Source organism: Dendropsophus ebraccatus, chromosome 5, assembly GCF_027789765.1.
Source record: "Dendropsophus ebraccatus isolate aDenEbr1 chromosome 5, aDenEbr1.pat, whole genome shotgun sequence".
In the NCBI taxonomy this organism is placed as follows: Eukaryota; Metazoa; Chordata; class Amphibia; order Anura; family Hylidae; genus Dendropsophus; species Dendropsophus ebraccatus.
In genome coordinates this window covers 20,206,726-20,225,365 of record NC_091458.1, presented here as the reverse complement: position 1 = coordinate 20,225,365, position 18,640 = coordinate 20,206,726, and positions in this window count along the sequence as shown.

The window sequence follows — 18,640 nt, the reverse complement described above, 5'->3', positions numbered from 1 at the left end:
CTGAGGTTTTCTTTCAGGGCTTGGCTTATGCCAGGTCCCCTGTGCAGGACTATGAGACAAAGGATTCTTTTTATATATATTTTCTGCAACTGCTTCAAGTTATCCATGTCTCTAACACACAGAGGATGCTGGGGGGGGGGGGGGGGGGAAGACTAAAGGGATAACCCTACCTATGCTGGGTGGCTGCTCTTTATTCAACCTGATAATCAAGGCAAGATCTCAAGTCAGTGGCTAAAAGACTCCACTGCAATTTGCTAGGTTTTCTTAGGCGTTATCCCGACGGGTAGTTCTACCCACAAGGTGCGGCCTAAGTTCCTATGTCACTCCGTGCCCATAGACACGAAATTCATAACCACAGGTGTAGGTACTTTCTCTCAAAACCCCCACAGCTGAGTACTTGAGGTCCAGGTAGGCCCCCAACAGCCCTGAAGTAGCACTCAGTCCACTCTCCTAAAGCCAGCCAAGCTATTGTATTCAAAGGTTTTATAATTAAAGTATTTTCTTCAGCGAGAAGCTGTGTTTAGGTCGAAGTGCTTAAGTCAAGGGATTGAAAGTATATATTGAAAGAAAATACTCTAGTACTGTTTATACGGAACTACAATAAATTGGTTTCCTGTTCAAATTCAACCAAGGCTTTCTTCACACCTACACCCATATTAAAAGTGTTTGATGTATCCAGGGGTGGGCACATGCCACTATGACAAGTGCCTCTAGTAAACTACCATCACCTGGTCACCACACTGAGGCTTGCTATAGAGAGTTGTAAGACCACACACTATGTCATGGCTTAGTAAGATGGAGATGGGGGTCACATTCTGAGACCCTTGCCTTAGGCACCAATAGAGCTTGTGCCACCTAAGCAAAAATATGGCATCACAGAGCGGTATAGGCCAGCAGTATTGAACCCTAGGTTTACCATAAACACTCAGGTCCCTAAACTGTACAGTGTGCATGGGGCCTTAAAGGGAGCCTGTCATCAACATCACGCTGCCTGAACCACAAGTCATGACTGTGGTCCCTGCTGGTTTCTCCCTGATACGTTTTGGCCATATATATAATCAAGGCGAGAGGGGACGACTCCAGTGCCTGGTGGTTTAGGCCACACAAAAGTGATGACCTATTCTGTAAGTCTCTCTCCGTCTGTCATTCACTTTCACATTAGTCACTTAATTTCTGTCTATTTTGTCGCGTCTGCTTTTTTTTATTATAACTGAATAATTTTCTGCACTTTTCCCATCCTCGGACTGTAACTCTATAATGAAATCTGCCATCTGGTGCGTGTCCCTGCATTAGGAGCCCACAATTGTTTGTCTCTATACATTATTAATTTGTGATATAACCCATCAGTGACTGTGCCGCTAATCATTATGTGCTGCCGGGTAGACAAAGACGACAAATAATAATAAGGAGCCGGAGATGTGACTCAGAGCGGTAATTCTATCAATAGATACACAATAATGCAGACGCTACCCACACATCCATCTAATAAGGGTCTCGAAGATTATGAAGGTGTGGGCTAAAAGCCTGACATAGAATATTAGGTTGTGTCATTGTCTTTCTAGAGGTAAGAGGAATGCAAATCAGCTTTCCGCCACAAGGAAGAACGCTCTCTACTGCCATCTATAGGTGGCTGCCCTGTAAGTCATTGTCAGGCTCATAGGTCTTGAAAGATGACAAGGCATATTAGCCAAGCCACGAAAGGAGCTAGGAATGAGATGGGGAGCCATGCTGTGGACTAGGAATGAGGGTATGTGAACACCTGCCGCGGATTCTGCAGCTCGCACCCGCTCACGGACTCTTGCGGTTGAGCACATCTCCGCTGCTCCAATAGACTCCATTTTATGGTTTTGCCAGATTCAGCTGTCTGCCCAAAGAATGAACCCACTAATTCTTCGGGCAGACAGTGGAATCTGGCAAACCATAGAATTAAAGAGATTATCCAGCGCTACAAAAACATGGCCACTTTCCCCCTACTGTTGTCTCCAGTTCAGGTGCGGTTTGCAATTAAACTCCATTTACTTCAATGGAACTGAGTTTCAAAACCCCACCCAAACTGGAGACAACAGTAGAGGCCATGTTTTTAGCGCTGGATAACCCCCTTAAGCCTATGGGAGTCCGCGGAGAGTAAGTTGTGCTGGTGTTAAAGGGGTTATCCAGCGCTACAAAAACATGTCCACTTTCTTCCAGAGACAGCCCCACTCTTGTCTCCAGCTTGGGCGGGGTTTTGCTGCTCAGTTGCATTGAAGTGAATGGAGCTTAATTGCAAACCGCATCTGAACTGGAGACAAGAGTCGTGTCATCTCTTAAAGAAAGTGGCCATGTTTTTGTAGCACTGAATAACCCCTTTAAGCGTAGTATCCCAGTAGGACCCCTGTAAAACTTTAGGGTTGGGTTTCAGATGAACCCTGTTGAATTGTATGATCTCCTCTTCCTATAGCAGAGGAAGAAACAAGTCTGAGTTTTTCCTCTTGAGATGAAAAGTTGGATAGAGTCTGCTGATTTTCACTTCAGAGGAAAAGATAGGGTCAAAAAGTGAGGATCGTGTGCTGTACTGTGCTCCTAGCAGAGAGTCTGAGGAAGCCCAGTGTATTCACCTTCTCACTTCCAGAGAAATTACCCAAACCTTAAAGGAGGAAGGTTACTTCATAAGCTTCATTACAGAAAATGACTTGGACCAACTTTGTGGAGGGAAGCTGTATATGGGCCCTGTAGCAAAGGTCAACGACCTTTGTGGGCCCCTGACCAGCCCTAAGGATCAGTGACTGACCACAGCTACCACTTTAGAGGACATTAGAGACACCACTTTTTGGTCAAATTTAGATGGTCAGCTGAAAGTGGTTTCACTATATTATACTGCCGTGTGTACAAGAATATAACTATTTTTCTGGACATCCTGTGTACAGGATAAATGTAGAGAAAATGGACTAACTAGCTGCCAGACTCCCTATAAAAGCCCCCAGAGACAGTGAGCTCACTTTTTTCTTTTGCATATAAAATATATGTAGATAAAAGTATTATGTCCGTCTCTCTTCTCCAGCCTGCAGTTGTCCTTCCTCAGGGAACGATGCAGCCACGACCTCTTGGATTTATGCAATCATTAAGAGTAGTGCATCCACCATACCAGCTTAATAAACGTTACCAGGTGTGGCAAAGAGATAAGAAAGTTTCTGATTTCTATATAATTGAAAGTTCATACAGAGTCCTGTTGAGCTCAGATGGTATAAGACATGACCGGGAAGAAGGAGAGCTTAATTCCATTTTGGTTGAACAGATAGATAACCTCTCACAAGGTTATTCATTTGGTAAACCGTTTGTTCCACAAACTTTCAGTCTTCCAAAGTAGGGAAAACGGAACAAACTTTTAAAATTTTGTCTCTGTCTCTGTCTCTGTCTCGGACAGCAGACTGCAGAGAAGCGACTTCTGGGGTATGGGGTAAGGAGTCATTGACAACTGAAGTTATTTAAAAAATGGAGGGAAGTTTGTTTGAAATGACAGTGAACATTTTAAAGGGGTACTCCAGCCGAGACCCCTTTTTCACATGTGCCAGGGAGGTCGTGGCTGAAAACAACAACATTAAGGTAAGTGAACGTTATTGTTTTCATCCCCCCCCCCTCCTCTGTCATTGTGAAATAAGGGGACCCGACTGAAGAACCCCTTTAATGGGCAGCAAAGCTTCCTTGGGGTTAAAGTAACTTACTCTGTCTTCTCCTGTTGATGATTTTTCCCGTCAGTCTGAGGTTTAGCAGTTTTTCTCATTAAGTTGGAATTCTCTAAGTGTTTCAGAGAGTGGCACAATAATATAAATCAAAGCGCAAAAGGTTAGAGTCACCCTCCAGTCATAAATATGGCACGTCCTCATCTCCTGATGTTCAACAAATTTAAAGGGAGAAATATTGTCAGATGATTCCCCTTTAAGTGGCTCTGATGAATGGTATTTATTCAGTGAAGACAAAGTCAATAAATTAGTAAAAAAAAAAAAAAAAAACACTTAAAAACAAACAGTAGAATCAAACAAGCAATAACAAAGAATAAGGTATTCACTGACCATCCTATTCTTAAAGGGAACCTGTCAGGTTATGCTGCCCTTGTAATTTTTACTTTAAGATTTTATGCCAAGAGCCTAGCCATGGTCAGGTCAGCCAGAAGGACTTTATGGATTAGGAAGTGCCCGGGGTGCTGAGGTGGTATACAGCAGGTGGGCATTTGGTGTTTACTCTGGGGCACTTGTCACAGTGGCCAGGAGTGGCATTACCCACCCCTGGACACAAGGGCACTGGCACTTGAAGAGTTTGCACAAAGTGAGGGTGCAGGTGTGGCAGATAAATGAACACCAGTACTTAAAGGGGTTATCCAGTGAATCAACTGATATCAGAAAGTTATATAGATTTGTAATTTACTTCTATTAAAAAAATCTCAAGTCTTCCTATACTTATGAGCTGCTGTATGTCATGAAGGAAATGTTGTTTTATTTTCAGGCTGACACAGTGCTCTCTGCTGACATCTCTGGCCGAGACAGGAACTTTGTTTCGGTTTGATATGAATCCCCATAAAAAACCTCTTCTGTTCTGGACAGTTCCTGTCTCAGCTAGAGATGCCAGCAGAGAGCACTGTGTCAGACTGACAGCTAACTCCTCAAGGCTTCCCAAAGTAGTCGAGTGAAGATCAGTAGGATACATCTGCTTAGGCTCTTTGTCCCACTGGGGATCAGTTCCTTGACCTTTTGCAGACTGTCCTGACATGTGAAGAAGGAGACACCAAGTGGTGAAAGTGCTAAAGACACCCATCATCCTCTCTGTGTGACCCCTGACAGAGTTACTTTACCTGGGTGGTATAAAACTTAGGGAACCACCTGTGGTGGGACACTGCAATAAGAAAAAGCACAACTCCTTTTTCTCTTTGTTCCTTCTCTGTCTAATATGTGGGGCCCAGTGGCGCCTACCCCAGTCCTGCATCACCCCTGCACTAGAGACGACTGGTCCACTCGAATGTTACACAGGTACATTGCTCCGCTGATAGGAGATCAGGAAGGAGTCTAATTCCCGATACAGCACTAGCTCCACAGTATTACGCCTCTGCAGTGAACCCTGTGATGGATACACGGCCATTATACAGAATGGCGGTAATGGGAGACAGTTTAGGTGCTCTATGGTGATGAGGGTTTTTAGGATATTGATATTTTCCTCAGAAATAATGTTGGTGCCCATATCAGAGCCGCCCGAGGCTAAGGATAAGTGTATAATGTACGGTGATGCTTTCATGAGGATTTGATGTGGGAATAAAAGTGATGTGACCAATGTAATGAGGGAATTTTAGCATCACTTTTATTTCAGCACAAAATCAACATGAAAGCGTATAGAATATACAGTGTACATTGCTTTTACTTCCACACCAAGTCCCCGTGTGATGTTTCAGGCCCTGGTTACAGATGGCGAATAATAATAATAATAATAATAATAATAATAATATAAGAAACTAGTGTGTATCATGAGGTTCTGCAGCAGCTGAGGTGTATGATCTGCAGCAGCCGAAATGTATTATGATGTTCTGCAGCAGCTGAGGTGTATTATAATGTTCTGCAGCAGCTGAGGTGTATGATCTGCAGCAGCCGAAATGTATTAAGATGTTCTGCAGCAGCTGAGGTGTATTATAATGTTCTGAAGCAGTTGAGGTGTATTATAATGTTCTGCAGCAGCTGAGGTGTAATATGAGGTTCTGCAGCAGCTGAGGTGTAGTATGAGGTTCTGCAGCAGCTGAGGTGTATGATGAGGTTCTGAAGCAGCTGAGGTGTAATATGAGGTTCTGCAGCAGCTGAGGTGTAATATGAGGTTCTGCAGCAGCTGAGGTGTAGTATGAGGTTCTGCAGCAGCTGTGGTATATGATGAGGTTCTGCAGCAGCTGAGGTATAGTATGAGGTTCTTCAGCAGCTGAGGTGTAATATGAGGTTCTGCAGCAGCTGAGGTGTATTATGAGGTTCTGTAGCGGCTGAGGTGTATTATGATGTTCTACAGCAGCTGAGGTGTAATATGAGGTTCTGCAGCAGCTGTGGTATATGATGAGGTTCTGCAGCAGATGAGGTGTATTATGGTGTTCTGCAGCAGATGAGGTGTATTATGATGTTCTGCAGCAGCTGAGGTGTAGTATGAGGTTCTGCAGCAGCTGAGGTATGTTTGATGTTCTGCAGCAGCTGAGGTATATTATGAGGTTCTGCAACAGCTGCAGTGTGTATGATGAGGATCTGCAACAGCTGAGGTGTGTTATAAGGTTCCGCAGCAGCTGAGGTGTATGATGAGGTTCTGCAGCAACTGAGGTGTATGATGAGGTTCTGCAGCAGCTGAGGTATGTTTGATGTTCTGCAGCAGCTGAGGTATATTATGAGGTTCTGCAGCAGCTGCAGTGTGTATTATGAGGTTCTGTAGCAGCTGAGGTGTATGATAAGGTTCTGCAGCAGCTGAGGTGTAGTATGAGGTTCTGCAGCAGCTGAGGTATGTTTGATGTTCTGCAGCAGCTGAGGTAAATTATGAGGTTCTGTAGCAGCTGAGGTGTATGATGAGATTCTGCAGTTGACCTATGAATTTTATATACTGGCAGGAACAGGACATGTACTGTGGATATGGATCTTCCAGGATCTTTTACTCCTGACATTTTCTAAACCTGTCATCAGAGACATTGAGAATTAGAGGGCACATCCTGAGACTGGCAAAAGCTGACAGCAGCAATAGCGTCCGAGAACACAGTGCACCTCCTCGGTCAGGGTATACTTACTCTATATGACTTGTAAGACCTGTGTTTCCAGTAATACATAGTTTGCAGTTTTATAAATGCAGCTCTGGGAGTTATGTTATAAAGGGAAAGCTGTAGGGATTGTTCTCAGAGTCCTCTGACCTGATTATTTCCCCGGTATTCTGCTCACAGCGGGGCTATTCTTTATTAGTTTTATCTCTCAGTTACGTGGTGTGACTGTTCATGGCGGCTGAAGACACCGCTGAGCTGAACTACTGAGATAAGACCAAAAAGGTGGCGGCATTTCACCCTCATATCTCGTCCATGTTGCCAGAGTCCTCCCTGCCAGAAGATATCATGGTGAATTTACTGAGAAATGTGACAAGGGGCCTGGATACATCTCTGGGCTATGTTCACACAGCTGTTTTTACTGGATGGCTTAAGTGAGCTGCAGTAACCCAGCATGGCCACTACACATTATATGGTGCTAGCAAGACACAAGAGAAAGTCTCAGCCCACCGTGTATATGTTAGATGATGAACGTTGATTCCCCTTAGGCAGGTCCAGCTACAGTTTTTTTGCGGGCCACTGGGCGTCAGCGGGCCCCTCATCCATCCACTATGCACGATCACTTGAGACACCACTAACATACATAGACACACATGACACTGACACACACACACTTACTGACACAGACATTACTGACTGACTGACAAACATTACTAACTGACACACACATACATAGTTGCCAACATTTGAAATTTTTTTCCAGGGACACTTTAGCGTAAAAGGGGGTGTGGGTTATTGTGGGTGTGGTCTCGGTGGGTGTGGCCTATCATGGGTGTGGTTTCCAAAATTTCCAGTTAGAATTTACAGTCTGAACAACAAAAAGGAGCAACACACACGAGTTTCAGGTCCCCAGTATATTACACCCCCCAGTTTCAGGTCCCCAGTATATTACACACCCCACTCAGAGCAGGCTGAGATTCAGATAGCATTCCATCCCCTGTCCCTCCATCATCATACTTCTTCCCCCTTCATCCTTCTCCTGTCCCTTTATCATCATACCAGTACCCCCTTTAGTATCCTCTTGTCCCTTCATCTGTATTTAAAACATAACAAAAAAAAGCTATACTTACCTCACCAGTATGGTTCCTCTAGTCCTCCAGGGACTCTTCTCCCTGCTCTGCATTAGTGACATCATTTGCGCTGGAAGGGGCATCAGGGCCGGATTAAAAGGAGGGCACCAGGGGCACGTGCCCCGGGGCCTCCACCACTTAGGGGCCCCCACCAGCAGGAACCCTAGTAGATCGGTGCTGCTTACCCAGGATATCAGGCCATGTAATAGGACCCTAAAACAGTGGGCAACAGCGCACAGAAAGTGCTGTGTTCTCACATTGAATTATTAACACAAACTCAATGTGGGAATACACTCTGATACTTAGCCCTCCTTGCTCCTGTCTCTAGGGTCTGTCATCTTCCTCTGCACTGCAGCCTCTAGTGACCATCCCTTGCGCAACAGAGGAGGATGCTAAGCAATACAGCCAGGAGCGAGGAGGGGCCTGTGCTAAGTCGCCTACAGTAAGCTGCCATCTGTATAGATCATGGCATAGTTTATTTATTTATTTGGGGGGGGGGGGGGGGGGTTGTCGCCCGGGCCTCCACCAACCTTGATCCGGCCCTGAGGGGTATACCCGGGACATGGTTTTGCCGGGGCTGTCTCCTCCGAATCGGGACAGGCAACTATGCACATATACACACAGCACTTAAAGCTCAGTCTTCTCCCTCTTCCTCTCTGTCGGGCTGCTCTCCATACTGTGAGGTTAAGGACCTGCGGGTCATGTGATCAGGTCCTTCACCCTTTTCTCTCTCTGTGCAGGTCCTGCTCCATCTCCTGTGCCTTCTGATGTTCAGCCCCTCACCCTGCACTACAGTGAGGGGGCTGAACATCAGAGCACTTGCCCGGGTTATCCCTTTGCTGACGCCGGCCCTACCTTTACGTGCGGAGCAGGTGGAGGGGGAGATCCCGACTATGAGTCAAACGTATAGAAAATAACATCCACAGCTCTAATAAAATGTTAAGGCTTTATTCCAAAATCCTCTAAAACTTCATGGTACCTCAAATAAAAATATGTCGACGCATCATTGCGAGGTCATTGCCATGACTACAGGACTGCGTCCCGAAACGCATTGACGTGTTTTTATTTGTTTTATTATACGTTTTTAAAGGATTTTGGAATAAAGCCTTGATTTTTTATTGGAGCTGTGGACATTCTCCTCTATACATTATATGGCACTGCCTCCTTCCAGCTCTGTTCTTAGTATATGCAGATTACATGGTTGGAGGGGTGCTGCTAGGTTTTGGCTCCGCCTCGATCTGATAATGATGTTCTGCCCTGAGGAGAGGCAGGAGATCAAATAAATTTTTTTTAAAAAGGTCCTGGAATACCCCTTTAATGCATACCTCCCAACTTTTGCTGAGAGGAAAGAGGGACAGTCGCGGCAATGCAAAACGCCCCTAAAGCCACGCCCTCCTCATGGCCACGCCCTCCCCATAACCACGCCCCAATAGCCACGTCACCTATTACCATTATGTAAAAAACAAATATCACCACATCTTCACCACATAGTGACTTATACCCCCCATACAATTACTACACAACATCCACTATACACAGATCAGTATCTCCACTACACTGAGAGCAGGGGAAGGAGGGGGGGACAAGCACAGGGGGCATTGAGAACAGGGGAAGGAGGAGGGGGGGACAAGCACAGGGGGCATTGAGAACAGGGGAAGGAGGAGGGGGGGACAAGCACAGGAGGCACTGATAGCAGGGGAAGTAGGAGGGGGACAAGCACAGGGGGCACTGAGAGCAGGGGAAGGAGGAGGGGGGGACAAGCACAGGGGGCACTGAGAGCAGGGGAAGGAGGAGGGGGGGGGACAAGCACAGGGGGCACTGAGAGCAGGGGAAGGAGGAGGGGGGGACAAGCACAGGGGGCACTGAGAGCAGGGGAAGGAGGGGGGGGACAAGCACAGGGGGCACTGAGAGCAGGGGAAGGAGGAGGGGGGGACAAGCACAGGGGGGCACTGAGAGCAGGGGAAGGAGGAGGGGGGGACAAGCACAGGGGGCAGTGAGAGCAGGGGAAGGAGGAGGGGGGGACAAGCACAGGGGGCACTGAGAGCAGGGGAAGGAGGAGGGGGGGACAAGCACAGGGGGCACTGAGAGCAGGGGAAGGAGGAGGGGGGGACAAGCACAGGGGGCACTGAGAACAAGGGAAGGAGGAGGGGGGACAAGCACAGGGGGCACTGAGAGCAGGGGAAGGAGGAGGGGGGGACAAGCACAGGGGGCACTGAGAGCAGGGGAAGGAGTGGGGGGACAAGCACAGGGGGCACTGAGAGCAGGGGAAGGAGGGGGGGGGACAAGCACAGGGGGCACTGAGAGCAGGGGAAGGAGGGGGGGGGGGACAAGCACAGGGGGCACTGAGAGCAGAAGAAGGAGGAGGGGGGGACAAGCACAGGGGGGCACTGAGAGCAGGGGAAGGAGGGGGGGGACAAGCACAGGGGGCACTGAGAGCAGGGGAAGGAGGAGGGGGGGACAAGCACAGGGGGCACTGAGAACAAGGGAAGGAGGAGGGGGGACAAGCACAGGGGGCACTGAGAGCAGGGGAAGGAGGAGGGGGGGGGACAAGCACAGGGGGCACTGAGAGCAGGGGAAGGAGGAGGGGGACAAGCACAGGGGGCACTGAGAGCAGGGGAAGGAGGAGGGGGGGACAAGCACAGGGGGCACTGAGAGCAGGGGATGGAGGAGGGGGGACAAGCACAGGGGGCACTGAGAGCAGGGGAAGGAGGAGGGGGGGACAAGCACAGGGGGCACTGAGAGCAGGGGAAGGAGGAGGGGGGGACAAGCACAGGGGGCACTGAGAGCAGGGGAAGGAGGGGGGGGGACAAGCACAGGGGGCACTGAGAGCAGGGGAAGGAGGAGGGGGGACAAGCACAGGGGGCACTGAGAGCAGGGGAAGGAGGGGGGGGGACAAGCACAGGGGGCACTGAGAGCAGGGGAAGGAGGAGGGGGGGACAAGCACAGGGGGCACTGAGAGCAGGGGAAGGAGGGGGGGGGACAAGCACAGGGGGCACTGAGAGCAGGGGAAGGAGGAGGGGGGGACAAGCACAGGGGGCACTGAGAGCAGGGGAAGGAGGGGGGGACAAGCACCATGTACAGTTGAGGGACACCTGACAGAACCCCCAGACACCCCCTCCCTGGAGCACTCACCACTGCTCTTCTCTCCCTGGTGATGCAGGTCATGTGTTCTGCCCCCTTCCTGGACCCCGGCAGCCTCCTCCTCCGGCACCAGCTCTCACTGCCTGGTATTGATACTGTATAGGGGGCGCACCACAGAGCTGTGATAATCCGGCCCTGGCAGGAGCTATGGGGGAGAGAGCGGCCTCTTGTGGCCGGAGGCAGAATGACGCCTTCGGCCACAAGAGTCTTTGCAGAGCAGGAAGCTTATATCTCCTGCTCTGCCAATGTAAGTGAGGTGCGGGGGGCGGCGGGACACATGGGGGCTGTACCGGGACGGAGGGACATGACCCCAAAATCGGGACTGTCCCTCCGAATCCGGGACAGTTGGGAGGTATGCTTTAATGTTAAAGGGGAACTATCAGCAGGCTAAAGAATTCAACCTGCTGATATGTCCCTATTGTGCAGGAGATGCCGAGGATCGAGGTATGTCTCTTACCTTCATCCTCCCCCATATCAACAATCTGCCCTGCCCCTGGACAGTCCACTCCATTGAGTATCTTAGAAAGGGGGCGGCCGGGGGCGGAGCATCAATATGGTTGCAGGCAATGCTCCTAAGGATCTCACCAGACCGGTGAGCAAATGAATAACCGCACGAAACGGCACTGAGTATGAAGGTAACAAACACACCTTCCTCCTCGGCGTCTCCTGTACAATAGGAGGCCCCTTTAATTTTTTTTTTTTTATATCTCCACCCATTGTGTTGAAGTCCTGATGAAATCCAGCCAGAAATGACACTGGGTTAACTTTCTCCGGACCTGTCCACCATGTCTTTCATTGAACGTCACATTATTTCCGCTGGGCTTCCACTAATAACAATCCTGTGACCTATTTCCAGCTTCTATATTTGCGCAGTGTATGGCGGGCTCGGGGGAGGCTGTTATCAGGTATCACGCCGGGCCTATCTATTGCGCTTTTTGTTGTTTTTTCTTGGATCACAGTTCTTGGAGAGTCCATGATTTACGGTAATGAGTTTAATTTAGTGTCTTGTGTAACGGTTTCATGTTAGTATTTATGGCGGACGGCGTTGTAATGAATAAAGCTTATTCTGAAGACGTGAGCCCAACCTTCTACCATATAACTAATGATAATAAAACCAGCTTATTATGTTAGTTTGCACAGGATCCAAGGCCATATGGGTAATTTCCTCAACACAGGGTTCATGTTATAGAGATCGGGCCCCTGGATAACTTGCAAAGTAGACCTCCTTGCTTGTCTGTTTTAATCATATATCACTGCCACACCATGCTGAGATAGTACCGTTATAAACAGTCCATGTACTACCACCAGACAGTGCTTCAGTTACTGTATATTCAGAAAACAACTATTTTTCTTATGTTCTTAATGGAGAGAGGATGGTTAGGCTGCTGCCAGGCAGCTCTGGTGATGGCTTATGTCTCTGAGAACAAAAAGGGTCAAGAAGTTGAAAGCTAACCTTTCTCCTCCCAACATCATCTATTGGTGGACAGACAGTTTGGAGAGCAGGAGAGGCCTTCTATAGGGATTTGCTACTGCTCTGAACAGTTCCTGACATAGACAGAGGTGGCAGCAGAGAGCACTGTGTCAGACTGGAAAGAACACACCACTTCCTGCAGGACATACAGCAGCTGATAAGTACTGAAGATTGACTTGATATTTTTTTTAATAGAAGTAAATGACAAATCTCTGGCACTTTCTAGCACCAGTTGACGTGATTTTTTTTTTTTTTTTGTGAACTACCCCTTTAATGTAATATTCAATATAACCAAAGCACTGTTGCACTTTCTTATATGTGAGTGCTTACACCGCCTGCTGAGAGATCTTATGAGAAGTTCTTGGCTTCAGGTTATGGGTCTGAAGATATCGCCCCCTTTCATGCTTTTCATTGTGGGGTTTTTATCTATTCATATTATGTTAATTGGAGAAAACGCATTACATTTGATTTTTTTTAGTTTTATTGTTCCGGACTCCTCAGGTTTTCTTTGACTTTTTGTCCGTATCCTACCGGAGTGTATGTTTTCCTGCGATTGTAGTAATAATATTATCTGCTTCACAACAGACGCAACCACTTCATTTCGCAAGGGGCTGCAAATCCTCGTCGACATACGGGATGTGATTATTTAGGACTACAGCGCCATCTTGTGAGGAAATAGCAGAATCACGCACAATTTATTATTTTTTTCTTTACATCTGTTCGGTACTACTAGATTAAAAGAGTAGTCTTGAGGGGAAAAAAGTTCAAGCAGGCAGAGGCTTGTCAAGATTAAAGGAGAATAAAACAATCATCTGCAAGCAAGGAGAGTGCGGGAACGTAATAAACAATGTATACTTACCCATCCCCCTGCCCTTGTAGCGCCAGGGATTGTTCTCAGAGTCCTCTGACCTGATTATTTCCCCGGTATTCTGCTGACAGCGGGGCTATTCTTTATTAGTTTTATCTCTGTTACGTGATGTGACTGTTCATGGCGGCTAAAGACACCGCTGAGCTGAACTACCGACATAAGATAGAAAAGGTGGTGGCATTTTACCTTCATATCTCATCTATTTACAGGCTTCAGAAAATCCACCATGTTGCCGTAGTCCTCCCTGCCAGAAGATAATATGGTGAATTCCCTTCAAGATTTGACAAGGGACCTGGAGACATCTTTGGGCTATGTTCACAAACCTGTTTCTGGACAGCTGAAGTGAGCTGCAGTAACTGAGCATGGCCACTAGACATTATATGGCGCTAGCAAGACACAAGAGAAAGTTTCAGCTCACCGTGTGCATGTTAGATGACGAACATTGATTTCCCTTAGGTGTGGAGCCAAACACCGGCTATGAGTCAAACATATAGAAGAGAAAGCCTAATGCTCCAATAAAATTTCAAGGCCGACGCGTCATTGCGAGATCGTTGCTATGACTAAGGGACTGCATAATGAAACGGGTAGTGTTTGTATTTATTGTACCATGAATTTTCAGAGGATTTTGGAATAATGTCTTAACCTTTTATTGGAACTGTGGATATTCTCTTCTAAACGATATATGGCGCTGCCTGCTTCCAGCTCTGTTCCAGCTCTGCGGTATACACCGCAAACATGGATAGAGGGGTGCTAGGTTTTGGCACCACACCGATCTGATATTAATGTTTTGCCCTGAGGAGAGGTCCTGGAATACCCCTTTAATGTTGAAGGGGAACTATCAGCATGTTAGATGAATCTAACCTGCTAATATGTCCCTATTATGCAGGAGACAACTAGGAGGATGGTATGTCTCTTACCTTCATCCTCGCCACCGTTCCCATGCAATTAGTTGTTTAATTTACAGTCTGTTAAGACTGTTAGGAGCACTGCCCGTCCCCTTATCGACAATGTAGCCTGCCCCCGGACCGGAACGGCGGGTCTCTGAAAAGATCATCCCAGCCGGTACTGCAATACCGGCCGGATGATCTTTTCGGCCGCAGGGTTCTGATAGCGGACACAGAAAAATGAGATGTCAGTTGTTTGCGGTGCCGCTAGGGATCCTGGCCGGAGTGTATACCATGTGTATATGCTCCGGCTGGGATCCCATAGATGGAGAGGTAACGTATATTTTCGTAATAATCGATTTTACGAAAATATATGTTGAGTGAACATAGACTTATACGGCTTTGGTGCGGCCTCATCTGGAGTATGCTGTCCAGTTTTGGAACCCGATTCATAAAAAGGATGTCCTAGAGCTGGAATGGGTACAAAGACGGGCAACTAAATTAACTAGATCTGCATTTCCAGTGAAATACATAGTGCTTTAAAAGAGCGCCCCTTTAGCAGTGACTTCCCTTCAAGAGAAACTTTAACCATGGGTGCTTTAACTTTAACTTTAACCGACTTGGGTCCCGTCCCTTTAAGAGCGACATGGGTCCCGTCCCTTTAAGAGCGACATGAGTCCCGTCCCTTTAAGAGCGACTTGGGTCCCGCCCCTTTAAGAGCGACTTGGGTCCCGCCCCTTTAAGAGTGACCTTGGTCCCGTCCCTTTAAGAGTTACATGGGTCCTTTTAAGAGCCACATGGGTCCCGTCCCTTTAAGAGCGACTTGGGTCCCGTCCCTTTAAGAGCGACCTGGGTCCCGTCCCTTTAAGAATGACTTGGGTCCCTTTAAGAGCGACTTGGGTCCCTTTAACAGCGACTTGGATCCCTTTAACAGCGACTTGGATCCCTTAAAGGAGCGTGGGTGTAACCAGAAAACCTTGGCCACTCTGCTTAACCCAGGTAACAAGGTCTGGGGCTTGTGTCACCCTCTAAGACGGGTTACCGGACACAGTTGGGCAATAGGTGGTGCTAAGACAAAGGTCGAAACACGGGCACAAGTATTCTCTCTACTCTTAAGTATTCTACTTATTCTACTTCTAAAGTTCTGGCAGAGTACAGTACTACATTTGGTTAGGACTCTCTCGACATCCTCCTCCCTACTCCTCTGCACTTACTCTACTTCTCAGCATGCAACCAAGCCAGCACGGCTGTTCTACCTCTCAAGCTCTCAGCACAAGTCTCGTCAGTCAAGTCCAAAGTATATTTTCAAGTCAGAAGTCTATTGTATATCACTGTATCAAGTAAAAGTATCTAAAGTAAAAGAGAGTTTATTTATGGTAACGGAACTCAGCGATTATTGCTTAAGCACCTACACAGTAATAGCACCTTCCTTTGGTCATCTCCCCTTTCTGTGGGTGGCGGTACCGATAGTCCGGGTGGATCACAACTCCACTCCGGACCACTGTGATAAGCGCCCAAGGGACCCTCTTACAGGCTGGAAGGTCACCGACCACAGGGGAAAGAGTAAAGCCAGCCTCTCTAAAATAAAAGTAGGTGTGCCAAGCACACAAGTCACTCTACCAAAGTATGACCTGAATCCAAAAGAAATTTGGTGGAAAGATCACTAATGAAAGCGAATTAGTATAACACACTAGGAGTTGAGAAGATGAATACTGTTGTAGTGTCTCACTATGGGTGGTTCTTTTTGTCTTTAAAAACTAGTTCACTCAGGTGCCACAGCTAGTGCAGTTAATAGGTGTGCCCTACTCCAGCCAGTAGGCGTCTCACTCCCCCTATTCACAGTTGCTGTATATGTAAAAGGTTTAGCCTGTGTTTGTACTCTGTATACCACTAAACTCTCTCATCTACACATCCTGTCACATGGTCCTTTATAAGTTAGGGGCTTCCTGTAAGTTGGGAGTTCTGGTTTAATCCAGTCTGGAGAGTTGTAGTATGGCTAGAGAAGAGACAGCACCTGTTTTTATTGAGAGACTCACACCAGTAGCTATGAACTGCTAAACCTAGACTTGGGGTAACCGGATAAATAGGAAACACCCTTGCCTCCGCCAAGGATCTTCACTTCAGGACAGTTTAAGAAGAGAGGAAGAGGGACTGATCCACAGTAGAGCACAGATGCAAATTATCCACTCTCTACTGACAACGCTCGACTACGTTGGAAAACTTTCACTAGTTAGCTTCACCCAGAGACAGAGGCCTGGGACTCATATTACCACGCAGGGCGGTTTCTGAGACTGTGTAGGCAGAAGGCGGACAGATAACACAGATTTATCTAAACATGAGAGCGAGGATTTCTTCAAGATACAGTCCACAAACATCCCGGCAGAATACTGTACTAATTAGGCAAGGGCTCCTATCTGGCTCTTATCTACTGCTTCTTCTTAACTCGACTCCTACTCCTTCTCTACCTCAAGTTGGCTTTTAAGATACTTAATGCATTGTTGCACTGAGTATCTAAAGCACTGTTATATTTTTGTATTGCACCGAAGCCTTTAAGTAAAGTTCAAGCACTTGTTTAAGTGGCACTCTGTCATCTCTTTTGTGCGACAAGTCGCCCCAAAACACCAGAGACCACCAGCTGGTGCAACCAGTATGCAGCACCCCAGGCCACGGCACTGTGTTCACTGATCCCAGTGAATTAGTATAACACAGTATGAGTTGAGAGGGCCCATTAAGTTAGGAAGACAAACGCGGTGTTCACTAATGAAAGCAAATTGGTATAACACAGTATGAGTTCAGTGCGCCCACTAAGTCTGATGGCGGCTCTGTCTTAACTGATCCCAGCGAATTGGTATAACACACTATGAGTTTACAGCGCTCAATGAGTCAATAATATGGAATTCGTCTTTACTGGTGACTTTGTATAATACACAACAGGAACCCAGTTACTTGACACCTTGCACAGGAAGCCAATCACCTTATATAGGGGGTGAGGGGGGGTTGCTGACATTACAGAGGGGCCTGCAGGTGGATAATGGATTATGGATAATCCCTTCCTCTCACCAAAAGACAGTACTGTAAGCTAACATGTGTGGCCGCCATGTTTAGTGAATTTCTTGCACGAATCACTGTGAATTCGCTTGGCTCAACTCTAGTTCCTACCCAGGACCATGAGAGGATTGTGGTTTTACAGAATTGATCATTGATAGTTTAACTATTTGTGTGGTGTCTTACAGTTAAGTGCTTTAGGCACCGGTCAGAAAGTTATCCCTTCAGTGGTGATGAAGGTGCGTTCTTTAGTTTTACCACAAGGTGCCAGTGTTGTGGTCAAGCTCTGTGATATGTTGCACAGCTGTAGTCACTATAGGGTTACTGGTTTTGTACCACATGGTCTGTGCTGGTCAATAGGAGATACCTTTTCTCGCAGCGCAGGTAAAACCGGATAACTTTGGACACTTAGCTTCGCCCAGGTAACATAGTCTAGGGCTTGTGTCACCCTTGTAGGACGGGTGCCCTGATACTGCAGGGAAGAAGGTGGTTTAGTAAACACAGGCACAAGTATTCTCTTCTCAAGTCTTCTTCTCTTCAGTATTCTTCTCTCCCAGCACAGATTCAGTGAGCTCAAGTCTGTATCACAGAAGTTATCTATTGCCAAGTTATTCTGTATTATCAGTAAAACCACTTTATTTATTCTACTGGGCTGGCCGGATTACCAGTCCGTGGGCCGCCCGGGCAACATAATAATTAAAAAAAATAATAAATCACCGCTGCGGCCCGCCACAGCAGCCCGCTTCTCTCTGCCTAGCCGCTTGGCCCGCCCCTGCCATGCTCCTCCAATCCAATCAACGTGGAGCAGCAGCGTGGGGCCGATTGCGGCCGACCGCAGCAGCCCCTCATTGGTTGGAGGAGCATGTCAGGAGCGGGCAGGGGCGGGCCAGCCGGGCCGAGGTGAGCGGGCTGTGGTGGCGGGAGGGGGCTGCGGTGGCGTGTCTCTGCCCCGCCTGATCCTCCCCCAAATGCCTAGGCCGCAGACGTGCCGCGCGCAGGCACGTCTGCAGCCACCTCCATCAGGCCCCCCAGCGGTGACGTCCCTTCCCTGACGCGCCGCTGAGGACCTGGAGGAGAGAGAAGAGAGGAGCCGCCGCCGCCGTGGACTGAAGACGAGGAGGACGAAACTGCTGGGGAGCGAGGTGAGGTGAGAAAGTTTTTTTTTTTTTTAACCCCCTCACATGTGGCCAGAAATGCAGGGGAGATGCAAGGGGGAGGGGGGATGCAGGGGGTCTAATCTGTATGGGGAGATGGGGGGGATGCAGGGGGCTATTCTATATTGGGGGGGATGCAGGGGGCTATTCTATATGGGGGGGGATGCAGGGGGCTATTCTATATTGGGGGGATGCAGGGGGCTATTCTATATTGGGG